The following is a 13,788-nucleotide window of genomic DNA, read 5'->3' as shown; positions in this document are numbered from 1 at the left end:
CCTACTATTCTTTGTTTTCATGTTATTGAAAAGAAGGGCAGCTATGTAGGTCACTGATATTTTTTTTGAAATGTCAGCAATGTATTTTTGTATATTTTGACTTGTTTTGTTATTATTCTCACTTTAACATCTGAAAATAAACAATTGAGATGGGAAAATGTAAGTTTTTTGTTTAGTTGCATAATAATTCTGCACACTAAGTTTAAGTGCACACTGTGCATTTTTGATGCATTTTGTGACGTTTTCTCAGCGCGGAAATGTTTCAAAAACACTATGTAATCTGTCTGCCAGTTTACCGCATTCAATACATTCTAGTGGTCAAATTTATGTTGCGGAGACTAGTGACTCCGCAAAAGAATTTGACATGCTGCGGTACTGAAAGACACGCCGCATGTCGGTGTCTGTGGGTGATCCGCAACCTCAGATGCACGCATAGTGGACATGGGATTTCTAGAAATCCTATCCACTATGCTGTAACATCTGGGTGCTGCGGGTTTGACGCTCAATAAATTCACAGCTTCAAACCAGCAGTGGCTCCAGATCGTGTTCACTTACCCAAACTCACCCGCAGTATGTCAATTTCTGTAATGGAGACGCCAGTCTCCGCTGCAGATTTTGACCGATTGAAGTGTCATTATATGCTTTGGGTCCGCAAGTATTGACAAAAAAAAGTGCAGCATTGAAATACAGCTTTTTGGAAGCACCAAAAATATGCTGCGTCCAAAGCGCTGCTGAGTGCTGATCGGGGGGATGTAACAGCTAACAAAACAGCTGTGAGCTGTTATTAAAGCCAGGGAAAATGTTTGCCTAATGGAACCTTTGTAGGCTAAAAATAGCAGCTCTCAGCTGCCCCAGAAATTACATGAATGAAAATGCTAATGAAGATTGGGTGTATGTGATTAGCTGACACCTTGCCCTTTTGTGTGGTGATGACAAGGTGTGATCATTACTACATCTAATTAAAGTAAAGCAAAGAGTTAAATAAACACACAGTCACAGAGTAAACACTTTATTTGAAATATAACATACACATTCTTTAATCATTTAAATTAACCAATATACTCACCCCAGATCTGACAGTAATCCAAGGTTTAAAGCAATGTCCCACATTTATTTTTTCAAATAACTTTATTTAGCCCCAAAAAGCATTCATTGATTAAAAAAAGACTTTAAAAAATGCATTAAAAAACTAATCAAAAACGCGTCAAAATTGCGGCAAAATGCACGCTTTTTTCCACAGCGTTCTTCCTGCCAAGAGATGCAGAAACGTTGCAGAAATTTCTGCAATCAAATACTGAACGTGGGCACATAGCCTAACAGTTACCCAATAATTATGCACACAGATATTCGCCAAAAAAACCCAAAACCTCACTTTTAGGGCTTTCTTCAATATTCCGGTTTCATGCTTATTAACCTTTTGTGTTGACTGACAGCACTGCAGTTATTCAATAATAAAATTAGTGGAAAACATTCAAGACAGTTGATAAACTTCCCAGGATTGGACTTCCCAGCAAATTCACCCCTGGAATAGGCACAATAGGCAAGTTATGGCTTGGCTAACGGTACACAGCATAATGATATACAGCATAAAAATAGATATAACATGTGCATAAATATTACCTTTATATAGTCACTTAGCAACTTAGGTAACCGGGTGGTATTTCAACTGCAACAGGGTGAATGGTAACCCATAGCAACAGTAAAATAATACCACAATTTCTCACAGTACAGAGCAGAGCAGTGGGGTCCTTGTGGCATAAGTCCTTCAATTTCTATATGCACTTGGCCTTATTAAAGATGGCTGTGTGTGCATATGCCTCTTTCCTGGGGAAGAGATGGTATCCGGATAAATTAGTGCCAGAAACCAACAGTCAGCTTCAGAGGTTTTTGTGGAATCAAAGCCTTAACAGGTCAGAGCAGCTTTAGTGACAAAAGGCGGCCTTTTTTGTTGTGGGAGGCACCCCACTAGTTCATGTTGTTATGGATTTAGATACTAGAGAGGCAGTCTGGCGAGATCAGGTATCAGGTGTTTTTGGTTGTAACGGAATCAATCTGGCAAGTGGAACTGAGTTAGATGATGGATTTCAAAAGTTGTCTTTGGAAATCATGAATTTACATAAGTCTTTAACAAAAATATGGTGGAACATTAGGGTTTTGGAGGAGTATAAAAGGCTTGCACTAATTCCTCGTAGTTTGACAGTTCAAATATTCCATGCACGGGAGGTTGATATGGACTTTAAATTGTTTTGGAAAAAAAGCTTGCAAAATGTTCAACAATAATTATTGATATGCTAATTGAGCATAATCAGTCAGTTTTGGGGATATTGAGAGAGGACATTAAAATCAAGGAAGCCAAATTGGGTACGTTTGACCAACAAAATCTGGTTGTACCATTTAAGGAACAGCTTAAGGTGACGATTGATAAATTTGAAAAAGAAATCATCAGAGGAAAGAAAATTAAATTCCAAAGGGATAAGACCGACTTTGAGAACCAGCGAGTCTATAAATGGACCCATCAAGGGAATAGGAGAATTATCAAATTGATAATAGCAAAGTCAATTCTGAGGCATGCGCATCGGCATTGAATGATTTTTTTATCCTCAGACATCAGCGATCAACAAAACGTTCCAGGAGCGGTAGATGAAAATCCCCAAAATACCAGAAAGAGAGATAGATGGTTCAGGGACTGGTCCCCCTCACACAAGAGGAATAAAAGACGAAACAACAGGAAACGCTAAGACAAGACCTGATTCAGGACTCTAACTCCGCATCTGGTGAGTTACAAATTGTGAATCTTTCCTCTTATGTCCTCTCAACTGCTGAGAGTACCCTTTTGTCAAAAGGACTTTCTTTTTCACCAATTAATTTGTTGAACAAATTTGAACTCACCAAGGATTTATATATTTTCTGCAGGCAATTAACATTTAAATTATTGTACCATCAGCCATTGTGTTTGCCTATGCAGTGAATGCAAGGGTTTCTAAAAATTTGGAGGCACTCCAATGCCCCTTGGAAGAGACGTGGAGGTCAGAGGGCCTCCTGAAAACAATGTTCCCATTATTAGGAAGTGGGTCTCCCATTGTGTTTGCCTATACAGTGAATGCAAGGGTTGCCAAAAATTTGGAGGCACTCCAATGCCCCTTGGAAGAGATGTGGAGGTCAGAGGGCCTCCTGAAAACAATGTTCCCACTATTAGGAAGTGGGTCTCCCATAGTGTTGGCCTATGCAGTGAATACGAGGGAAGGGCAAACGCCCAAGAAAGGAGAACGGAGTCAAAAATTATACAAAATACAAATACTAAGGTATTATATGTGTAAAAGGCGCTTATCAGGCTAACTACTACCAATGGCAGCGATAATTGTGGACAGGGAACCACTAATGTCCGTAGTAGATACACTACAATAAAATAACTGTTCTATAGTAAAAATCGCGCTATCGGTAGTGAAAAAGAGATCAGGAGAAGAGTACTATTATTTTATAAAAATAAGATTTATTTGTTTGGATGCTAGCAATAAAAACTTAATAAAATACAGGATTTAATACAGGATTTAAAAGACGAGTGTAGACAACAATATTTCGATTGGGGTAAAAGAACTAATGGTATACAAGGTGTAATAAATAGTAAAATCCAGCGGTTAATCTGGTGTGGTAAAATGCCTGTGGTGGCTTGGTACCTGGAAAGAAGAGGAGTTTGGTTAGGGCTATTGTTCTCTAGTAATGAATATGCTTAGCTGGCTGTGGATCTGTTACTCACCAGGTATCAGAGTGGGTAAAGTGCAGGTGTGCACTAGGGCTGTGGTCCGTCAGGATTCTTAGAGTGGGGCGTGGTCCTGAACGCTTTGTTATGCTCCTGGAGATTTAATGATATGGGGTTAGTGCTGTTAGCTCTGGGTAGGTAGATAGTGGGGTTAGCGACTTACCCACGGAGGAGCTGTTCTGCTTTTGGAGATTGCTTGTTAGCACTCCCTCAGTGGGGGGTGCAGCAGGAGGCTCTGGATTGTATCTGACTTTATTGCAGAGATGTGACAGGGGGGCTTTTTGGTTGCCGGTAGGCGTAGTAACGCTTGAGGATACTCAATGTCCTGTATATAGATATGGAGGAAGGGTTAGGAACTGAGGAATACAGGAATAGTCCACAGTGTGGTAAACCTAGATGTTTACCTGTGCGTGATTATCAGTAATCCAGGGGTGCAACAGGAGGCTCTGGATTGTATCTGTCTCTGAGCAGAGATGTAGTAGGAGGCTACTGGTTGCCGGGTGATAGGGGGCGTTGTGGCACTCAAGGATAATTGATGTCCTGTATATAGATGGGGAGGGAGAGTTAGGAGCTGAGGTATACAAACAATAAGCCACAATATAAGTAAGCCCGGTTAATTACCTTGTTTAGGGTCCAGGTGTGAAATGGTCAGTCACCTTCTTTATCTGTGGCTGAAGGCCTAAATCAAGGGAAGGTGTTCAGGAGGTTCTGCAAGAGGGTTCAGCCTAGTGGTAGGTGCAGCAGGAGGCTCTGGCTGAGTAATTTACTGGCTAAGTAGCAGTGGGTCTTGTCCCTGGACGCTGAGGTGCAGCAGGGGACCGGCTGCAAATGTGGCAGGAGGCCTGGTCTGGATAAGTATATTCAAGTAGGTGGAAGGCTTTGGTGGCAGGCTGTGTAGTAGATATCCGGGCAAGGTCTATGGTTGTGGAGTCCGGTTTTCAGGCACGGTCCCTACTCGTGTGGAGTCAGGCAGGCCGCGTTCCTGGAATCCTGTCGGTAATAAAGAGGTGAGTATGTGTGGTTTTGGTCCTTGTGGTGGCGTGTGTCATAAGCGGTGGGGGCCGTGGCCCAGAGTACTTACGGTCCGTAGTCCTGCGGAGATGTCAAGGAGTTGTGGGGCCCGGGGCGAGAGCGGGGTCCCGGCCGGTGACCGCCGCTACTCGCGGGCTTCCGGGTAAGTGGAGCAGGAGAGGAGGGGCGGAGAAGGTGAGGGGGCGCGTTCTATTGGAAGCGCGCGAGAGGCAGAGAGACGAGCTGACACGTGGTGTGCAGCGTGTATTGAGGACGGATGCCTGTGGGCGCCTTCTCTGCTGGGTCAGTCAATTCCAACGCGTTTCGACAGCTGACGGCTGTCTTCATCAGGGATAGTCTGGCCCAGTAGGTGGAGTCCTTTATATACCTGTCTATAATGACGTCATGGCAACGGTCCGCTGTTGGTGGCGTTGTCATGGTAACTATCAGTCGTTGAAAGCAAATAGCTCAATTTCGCTGTTAAGACCCCATGGTCTCAAGGTGTTTAATTTAAAAATCCACTCGCTTTCTTTTCTTGACATATGTTTGATAAAATCACCCTGTCTCCAATGTTTGTGAACTGTTTGTATGCCTATCACTTTAATTCCTTTGATGGATCCTTTATGTTTGTCCGCAAAATGCTTTGACAGGGGGTGGCCCATGTATTTATTTTTAATATTCCTCAGATGTTCATTAATTCTAGTGCCCATTGCTCTTTTAGTCCGGCCTATATACATTTTTTCGCAAGGGCACATTAGTCCATAGATAACCCCCGTAGTGGTACATGTGACAAAGTCTGTGATGGGATATGACTCTTTGCGGTAATTGACAGTGTGTGATTTGGCTGGTTTCAGGGTTTTGCATATTTTGCATTTTTGGCATGGAAAGAACCCTGTAATTTTTTGTTGAAAAGGTGTGACTGGTTTTTTTGTGATGATATTATTTTTTACGGTGGGGGCTATGAGTGATCCTAGGTTCCGTGCTTTCCTGAATATGAGCCTGGGCCTATTGGGTATTTGATCGCCAATGATTTTGTCGTCCTTTAGTGTATGCCAGTGTTTTTCCACAATTTTTTTTAAAAATGTGCGTATTGGCGGAGTAAGGGGTGATGATGGGCATGATTATATTGGGATTGGGATTGGTTCGTGTTGGTTTTGTGGTGTTTGTATCAGTTAAGAGGTTTTGTCTTGGTATTGCAGCTATTTTTTCTTTAGTATTTTTAAGAAACTGAGCATTATATCCTTTTTCCGTGAGTGAATCTGCCTCATTGTTGAAGTCTTCCTGTTTGGAGCAGTTCCTATGGAGGCGCAGGTATTGGCTGCGGGGGACATTAAGTAGCCAGTTTGGAAGATGGCAACTGTCTAGCGGAATATAGCCATTGGCATCAGTGGGTTTGTGGTATGTACGAGTCTGAATGGAATTGTTTTCGATATAAATATTGAGATCTAGAAAGTTGATTGCAGTGGAGCTAGTGGTAGATGTGAATTCTAAAAAGAATTCATTTTTGTTTAGTTCCTGTATAAATAGATCCAGGGAGGGTTTGTCGCCTGACCAGATGAATAATATGTCATCAATGAATCTCCGCCATAGGACAAGGTTCGCATGTAGTTTGCCTCCAGGATGAATGACTAGGGATTCCCACCTGCCAACATAGAGGTTGGCATAGCTGGGTGCGAACCTAGTGCCCATGGCGGTGCCCCACTGCTGGGAGTAGTAGTCCCCCTCGTAGAGAAAGTAATTATGTGTTAAGATGAAGGACATGCAGTCTATAATGAATGTACTTTGTTCTGAAGGCATTATTTGTTCGAGAAAATGGAGGGAGGCTTCACATCCTTTGGTATGTTGGATGTTTGTGTATAGTGACGTTATATCCATGGTTCCTAGGATATAGTGGTTATCCCATGGGGTGTTGTTGAGTATGCGGATAGCATGTTTGCTATCTTTTAAGTGGGATGGGAGTGTTGGAACCAACTCCTGTAGATGGTGATCTACTAGTCTGGAGAGATTTGATGTCAGGCATTGAATACCGGAGATGATGGGTCTTCCTGGAGGGTTATTAATGTTTTTATGGATTTTTGGTAAGTGGTAAAAGGCGGCTAGTCTGGGGTGTTGAATATTAACATAATCAAATTCATTTTTATTGATGTAACCATTTTGGAGTCCTTTTAAGGTTAGGTTCCGTAGTTCCTTTTGGTAATGGTTGGTTGGATTAGAGGGGAGGATCTGATAGGTTCTAGAGTCGCCCAAGAGTCTAAGTGATTCCTTGTGATAGTATTCTTGATCCAGAATAACTATGCCACCTCCTTTGTCAGCTGGTCGGATTATTATTTCATTATTTATTTGTAATTGTTTCATGGCGCGAACTTCTAGTTTGGTGAGGTTATTCTTGTATTTGGTGCATTGTTTGTTATTGATTCTGCGGATATCGTCTGTAACGTTTTTTTCAAAGGTATTGAAGGCCTCTGAATACTCTTGAAGAGGGTGGAAGTTAGATTTGTTTTTAAGTATAGTGTGTCTGAATTTTAGTGATTCCTCTGAGCAGAGTGTCTCTGGGGCGTGTTCCTTCTTCATATAGTATTTCTTTATAGCCAGTTGTCGCATGAATTTTTTTATACCTATATACGCTTGGAATTTGTCGAGTTGTGTTGCTGGGGCATATTTTAGGCCTTTATTAAGGACTGCAGTTTCATTCTGTGTCAGTTGATATTTGCTTAGATTATAGATGGACTTGTGTCCATTTATTTCTTTGGGTTTATTCTTTTTCTTTTGGGTGAGTTTCCCTCCCCTAGTGCCTCTTTTGCGTTTTTTCTTGTGGCCATCCGAAAAAAATCCACCTTGCTGTTATGTTTGCGTATCAATGGTTGTAAGATGGTGGTAGAAGTTGGGATGGGGGTTGCTGTTAGGGGGAGGGTTTTATCTGGTTGTAATGATGGTGTTTCTGGGGGTGGAGTGGTTGGATTAGGTGTCTCTACAGTAGTAGTAAGTAAGGGTGAGAATCTATTATGCGTGCTAAGCGGGGTAGGTTGGTCTAGTGGATTAAGATCAGTATGGTTTGGGCCTGGTTCATTATGATTTGGTGGAGAATCTGTTTCGGATGTGGGGTAAATGGAAATTTGATCAATAGAAATAAGTGAATTGTTTGGGCTACCAACCACTTCATCCAAGGTTTCGAAGAAGTTTAGTGGTTCTTTACTGGGGAGGTGGGTGGTGAGAGGTACTGCATCTCTACCAAATTTGGCTCGTTTCTTTTCGACTATATCTTGCTCTTTCTGGTTGATTCTATTTTTAATACTATTGGTTAGGTTTAGAATATCAGGATGATTTTGGTGTGGTTTTATTTCATTGAATAGTGAATTAATTTTAGTTTTATTTTCCATGAGCTGTTTTTTTCTTTTGTTAATTATAAATCGGACAGTTTGTTTGGAGAATTCATGGAACATGGAGTTCCATTCTTCCAAGGTGGTTGGGTCTCCTATGTCGCCTGATAGGGCTTTGGTCACTACCAGGCCTGATGGTATGATATTGAAGGCCAGGTAGTGTTCGAGGGTGGCGACTTCCCATAAGTCCCTCATCTCTTTTAGTAATAGTTGCTCTAATGTTCTAAGCGATTTTTTTATTTGTAGGATGGTTTCTGGGTTAGTGTTTGCAGGTTTTTTTTGGGTTTTATTAAAAAAGAATTGTATATTTTCTATTCTTTCTTTCCTGTCATACCACAGGTCTCCCATTGTGTTGATTTCTTAATTTAGGCCTAGCAGCCTTTTGGTGGTTCTAAAAATAGTAAGGTATTATATGTGTAAAAGGCGCTTATCAGGCTAACTACTACCAATGGCAGCGATAATTGTGGACAGGGAACCACTAATGTCCGTAGTAGATACACTACAATAAAATAACTGTTCTATAGTAAAAATCGCGCTATCGGTAGTGAAAAAGAGATCAGGAGAAGAGTACTATTATTTTATAAAAATAAGATTTATTTGTTTGGATGCTAGCAATAAAAACTTAATAAAATACAGGATTTAATACAGGATTTAAAAGACGAGTGTAGACAACAATATTTCGATTGGGGTAAAAGAACTAATGGTATACAAGGTGTAATAAATAGTAAAATCCAGCGGTTAATCTGGTGTGGTAAAATGCCTGTGGTGGCTTGGTACCTGGAAAGAAGAGGAGTTTGGTTAGGGCTATTGTTCTCTAGTAATGAATATGCTTAGCTGGCTGTGGATCTGTTACTCACCAGGTATCAGAGTGGGTAAAGTGCAGGTGTGCACTAGGGCTGTGGTCCGTCAGGATTCTTAGAGTGGGGCGTGGTCCTGAACGCTTTGTTATGCTCCTGGAGATTTAATGATATGGGGTTAGTGCTGTTAGCTCTGGGTAGGTAGATAGTGGGGTTAGCGACTTACCCACGGAGGAGCTGTTCTGCTTTTGGAGATTGCTTGTTAGCACTCCCTCAGTGGGGGGTGCAGCAGGAGGCTCTGGATTGTATCTCACTTTGTTGCAGAGATGTGACAGGGGGGCTTTTTGATTGCCAGTAGGCGTAGTAACGCTTGAGGATACTCAATGTCCTGTATATAGATATGGAGGAAGGGTTAGGAACTGAGGAATACAGGAATAGTCCACAGTGTGGTAAACCTAGATGTTTACCTGTGCGTGATTATCAGTAATCCAGGGGTGCAACAGGAGGCTCTGGATTGTATCTGTCTCTGAGCAGAGATGTAGTAGGAGGCTACTGGTTGCCGGGTGATAGGGGGCGTTGTGGCACTCAAGGATAATTGATGTCCTGTATATAGATGGGGAGGGAGAGTTAGGAGCTGAGGTATACAAACAATAAGCCACAATATAAGTAAGCCCGGTTAATTACCTTGTTTAGGGTCCAGGTGTGAAATGGTCAGTCACCTTCTTTATCTGTGGCTGAAGGCCTAAATCAAGGGAAGGTGTTCAGGAGGTTCTGCAAGAGGGTTCAGCCTAGTGGTAGGTGCAGCAGGAGGCTCTGGCTGAGTAATTTACTGGCTAAGTAGCAGTGGGTCTTGTCCCTGGACGCTGAGGTGCAGCAGGGGACCGGCTGCAAATGTGGCAGGAGGCCTGGTCTGGATAAGTATATTCAAGTAGGTGGAAGGCTTTGGTGGCAGGCTGTGTAGTAGATATCCGGGCAAGGTCTATGGTTGTGGAGTCCGGTTTTCAGGCACGGTCCCTACTCGTGTGGAGTCAGGCAGGCCGCGTTCCTGGAATCCTGTCGGTAATAAAGAGGTGAGTATGTGTGGTTTTGGTCCTTGTGGTGGCGTGTGTCATAAGCGGTGGGGGCCGTGGCCCAGAGTACTTACGGTCCGTAGTCCTGCGGAGATGTCAAGGAGTTGTGGGGCCCGGGGCGAGAGCGGGGTCCCGGCCGGTGACCGCCGCTACTCGCGGGCTTCCGGGTAAGTGGAGCAGGAGAGGAGGGGCGGAGAAGGTGAGGGGGCGCGTTCTATTGGAAGCGCGCGAGAGGCAGAGAGACGAGCTGACACGTGGTGTGCAGCGTGTATTGAGGACGGATGCCTGTGGGCGCCTTCTCTGCTGGGTCAGTCAATTCCAACGCGTTTCGACAGCTGACGGCTGTCTTCATCAGGGATAGTCTGGCCCAGTAGGTGGAGTCCTTTATATACCTGTCTATAATGACGTCATGGCAACGGTCCGCTGTTGGTGGCGTTGTCATGGTAACTATCAGTCGTTGAAAGCAAATAGCTCAATTTCGCTGTTAAGACCCCATGGTCTCAAGGTGTTTAATTTAAAAATCCACTCGCTTTCTTTTCTTGACATATGTTTGATAAAATCACCCTGTCTCCAATGTTTGTGAACTGTTTGTATGCCTATCACTTTAATTCCTTTGATGGATCCTTTATGTTTGTCCGCAAAATGCTTTGACAGGGGGTGGCCCATGTATTTATTTTTAATATTCCTCAGATGTTCATTAATTCTAGTGCCCATTGCTCTTTTAGTCCGGCCTATATACATTTTTTCGCAAGGGCACATTAGTCCATAGATAACCCCCGTAGTGGTACATGTGACAAAGTCTGTGATGGGATATGACTCTTTGCGGTAATTGACAGTGTGTGATTTGGCTGGTTTCAGGGTTTTTGCATATTTTGCATTTTTGGCATGGAAAGAACCCTGTAACAAAAAATTACAGGGTTCTTTCCATGCCAAAAATGCATGTCACATGTACCACTACGGGGGTTATCTATGGACTAATGTGCCCTTGCGAAAAAATGTATATAGGCCGGACTAAAAGAGCAATGGGCACTAGAATTAATGAACATCTGAGGAATATTAAAAATAAATACATGGGCCACCCCCTGTCAAAGCATTTTGCGGACAAACATAAAGGATCCATCAAAGGAATTAAAGTGATAGGCATACAAACAGTTCACAAACATTGGAGACAGGGTGATTTTATCAAACATATGTCAAGAAAAGAAAGCGAGTGGATTTTTAAATTAAACACCTTGAGACCATGGGGTCTTAACAGCGAAATTGAGCTATTTGCTTTCAACGACTGATAGTTACCATGACAACGCCACCAACAGCGGACCGTTGCCATGACGTCATTATAGACAGGTATATAAAGGACTCCACCTACTGGGCCAGACTATCCCTGATGAAGACAGCCGTCAGCTGTCGAAACGCGTTGGAATTGACTGACCCAGCAGAGAAGGCGCCCACAGGCATCCGTCCTCAATACACGCTGCACACCACGTGTCAGCTCGTCTCTCTGCCTCTCGCGCGCTTCCAATAGAACGCGCCCCCTCACCTTCTCCGCCCCTCCTCTCCTGCTCCACTTACCCGGAAGCCCGCGAGTAGCGGCGGTCACCGGCCGGGACCCCGCTCTCGCCCCGGGCCCCACAACTCCTTGACATCTCCGCAGGACTACGGACCGTAAGTACTCTGGGCCACGGCCCCCACCGCTTATGACACACGCCACCACAAGGACCAAAACCACACATACTCACCTCTTTATTACCGACAGGATTCCAGGAACGCGGCCTGCCTGACTCCACACGAGTAGGGACCGTGCCTGAAAACCGGACTCCACAACCATAGACCTTGCCCGGATATCTACTACACAGCCTGCCACCAAAGCCTTCCACCTACTTGAATATACTTATCCAGACCAGGCCTCCTGCCACATTTGCAGCCGGTCCCCTGCTGCACCTCAGCGTCCAGGGACAAGACCCACTGCTACTTAGCCAGTAAATTACTCAGCCAGAGCCTCCTGCTGCACCTACCACTAGGCTGAACCCTCTTGCAGAACCTCCTGAACACCTTCCCTTGATTTAGGCCTTCAGCCACAGATAAAGAAGGTGACTGACCATTTCACACCTGGACCCTAAACAAGGTAATTAACCGGGCTTACTTATATTGTGGCTTATTGTTTGTATACCTCAGCTCCTAACTCTCCCTCCCCATCTATATACAGGACATCAATTATCCTTGAGTGCCACAACGCCCCCTATCACCCGGCAACCAGTAGCCTCCTACTACATCTCTGCTCAGAGACAGATACAATCCAGAGCCTCCTGTTGCACCCCTGGATTACTGATAATCACGCACAGGTAAACATCTAGGTTTACCACACTGTGGACTATTCCTGTATTCCTCAGTTCCTAACCCTTCCTCCATATCTATATACAGGACATTGAGTATCCTCAAGCGTTACTACGCCTACTGGCAATCAAAAAGCCCCCCTGTCACATCTCTGCAACAAAGTGAGATACAATCCAGAGCCTCCTGCTGCACCCCCCACTGAGGGAGTGCTAACAAGCAATCTCCAAAAGCAGAACAGCTCCTCCGTGGGTAAGTCGCTAACCCCACTATCTACCTACCCAGAGCTAACAGCACTAACCCCATATCATTAAATCTCCAGGAGCATAACAAAGCGTTCAGGACCACGCCCCACTCTAAGAATCCTGACGGACCACAGCCCTAGTGCACACCTGCACTTTACCCACTCTGATACCTGGTGAGTAACAGATCCACAGCCAGCTAAGCATATTCATTACTAGAGAACAATAGCCCTAACCAAACTCCTCTTCTTTCCAGGTACCAAGCCACCACAGGCATTTTACCACACCAGATTAACCGCTGGATTTTACTATTTATTACACCTTGTATACCATTAGTTCTTTTACCCCAATCGAAATATTGTTGTCTACACTCGTCTTTTAAATCCTGTATTAAATCCTGTATTTTATTAAGTTTTTATTGCTAGCATCCAAACAAATAAATCTTATTTTTATAAAATAATAGTACTCTTCTCCTGATCTCTTTTTCACTACCGATAGCGCGATTTTTACTATAGAACAGTTATTTTATTGTAGTGTATCTACTACGGACATTAGTGGTTCCCTGTCCACAATTATCGCTGCCATTGGTAGTAGTTAGCCTGATAAGCGCCTTTTACACATATAATACCTTACTATTTTTAGAACCACCAAAAGGCTGCTAGGCCTAAATTAAGAAATCAACACAATGGGAGACCTGTGGTATGACAGGAAAGAAAGAATAGAAAATATACAATTCTTTTTTAATAAAACCCAAAAAAAACCTGCAAACACTAACCCAGAAACCATCCTACAAATAAAAAAATCGCTTAGAACATTAGAGCAACTATTACTAAAAGAGATGAGGGACTTATGGGAAGTCGCCACCCTCGAACACTACCTGGCCTTCAATATCATACCATCAGGCCTGGTAGTGACCAAAGCCCTATCAGGCGACATAGGAGACCCAACCACCTTGGAAGAATGGAACTCCATGTTCCATGAATTCTCCAAACAAACTGTCCGATTTATAATTAACAAAAGAAAAAAACAGCTCATGGAAAATAAAACTAAAATTAATTCACTATTCAATGAAATAAAACCACACCAAAATCATCCTGATATTCTAAACCTAACCAATAGTATTAAAAATAGAATCAACCAGAAAGAGCAAGATATAGTCGAAAAGAAACGAGCCAAATTTGGTAGAGATGCAGTACCTCTCACCAC

General features: G+C 43.3%; 3 long non-coding RNA genes across 6 annotated transcripts; 1 reads left to right on the top strand and 2 right to left on the bottom strand.

Moving 5' to 3' along the window:
- Positions 1-3,470: 3,470 nt before the first annotated feature.
- LOC141165768 (uncharacterized) lies at positions 3,471-5,364 on the bottom strand. 2 transcript variants are annotated; one of them, XR_012251203.1, is made up of 6 exons: positions 4,839-5,364; positions 4,379-4,747; positions 4,162-4,297; positions 3,921-4,082; positions 3,755-3,850; positions 3,471-3,674 (listed from the first exon to the last, which is right to left on the bottom strand). It is a non-coding gene; the product is annotated as an uncharacterized lncRNA (long non-coding RNA). The 2 variants fall into 2 exon arrangements; XR_012251202.1 differs by having other exon boundaries at positions 3,471-3,850; positions 4,839-5,362.
- Positions 5,365-8,718: 3,354 nt separating this feature from the next.
- Positions 8,719-10,595, bottom strand: LOC141165761 (uncharacterized). 2 transcript variants are annotated; one of them, XR_012251201.1, is made up of 6 exons: positions 10,087-10,595; positions 9,627-9,995; positions 9,410-9,545; positions 9,169-9,330; positions 9,003-9,098; positions 8,719-8,922 (listed from the first exon to the last, which is right to left on the bottom strand). It is a non-coding gene; the product is annotated as an uncharacterized lncRNA (long non-coding RNA). The 2 variants fall into 2 exon arrangements; XR_012251200.1 differs by having other exon boundaries at positions 8,719-9,098; positions 10,087-10,594.
- A 578-nt stretch (positions 10,596-11,173) lies between these two features.
- On the top strand, positions 11,174-13,042 carry LOC141165755 (uncharacterized). 2 transcript variants are annotated; one of them, XR_012251199.1, is made up of 6 exons: positions 11,174-11,674; positions 11,766-12,134; positions 12,216-12,351; positions 12,431-12,592; positions 12,663-12,758; positions 12,839-13,042. It is a non-coding gene; the product is annotated as an uncharacterized lncRNA (long non-coding RNA). The 2 variants fall into 2 exon arrangements; XR_012251198.1 differs by having other exon boundaries at positions 11,175-11,674; positions 12,663-13,042.
- The last annotated feature ends 746 nt before the right edge of the window (positions 13,043-13,788 follow it).

The sequence above is a fragment of the Phyllobates terribilis genome, unplaced genomic scaffold (assembly GCF_046119375.1).
Source record: "Phyllobates terribilis strain yellow unplaced genomic scaffold, ASM4611937v1 Scaffold_1__5_contigs__length_1240528914, whole genome shotgun sequence".
In the NCBI taxonomy this organism is placed as follows: Eukaryota; Metazoa; Chordata; class Amphibia; order Anura; family Dendrobatidae; genus Phyllobates; species Phyllobates terribilis.
The sequence above is the reverse complement of the archived record's forward strand: the minus strand, read 5'-3'. Positions and strand labels throughout refer to the sequence as shown.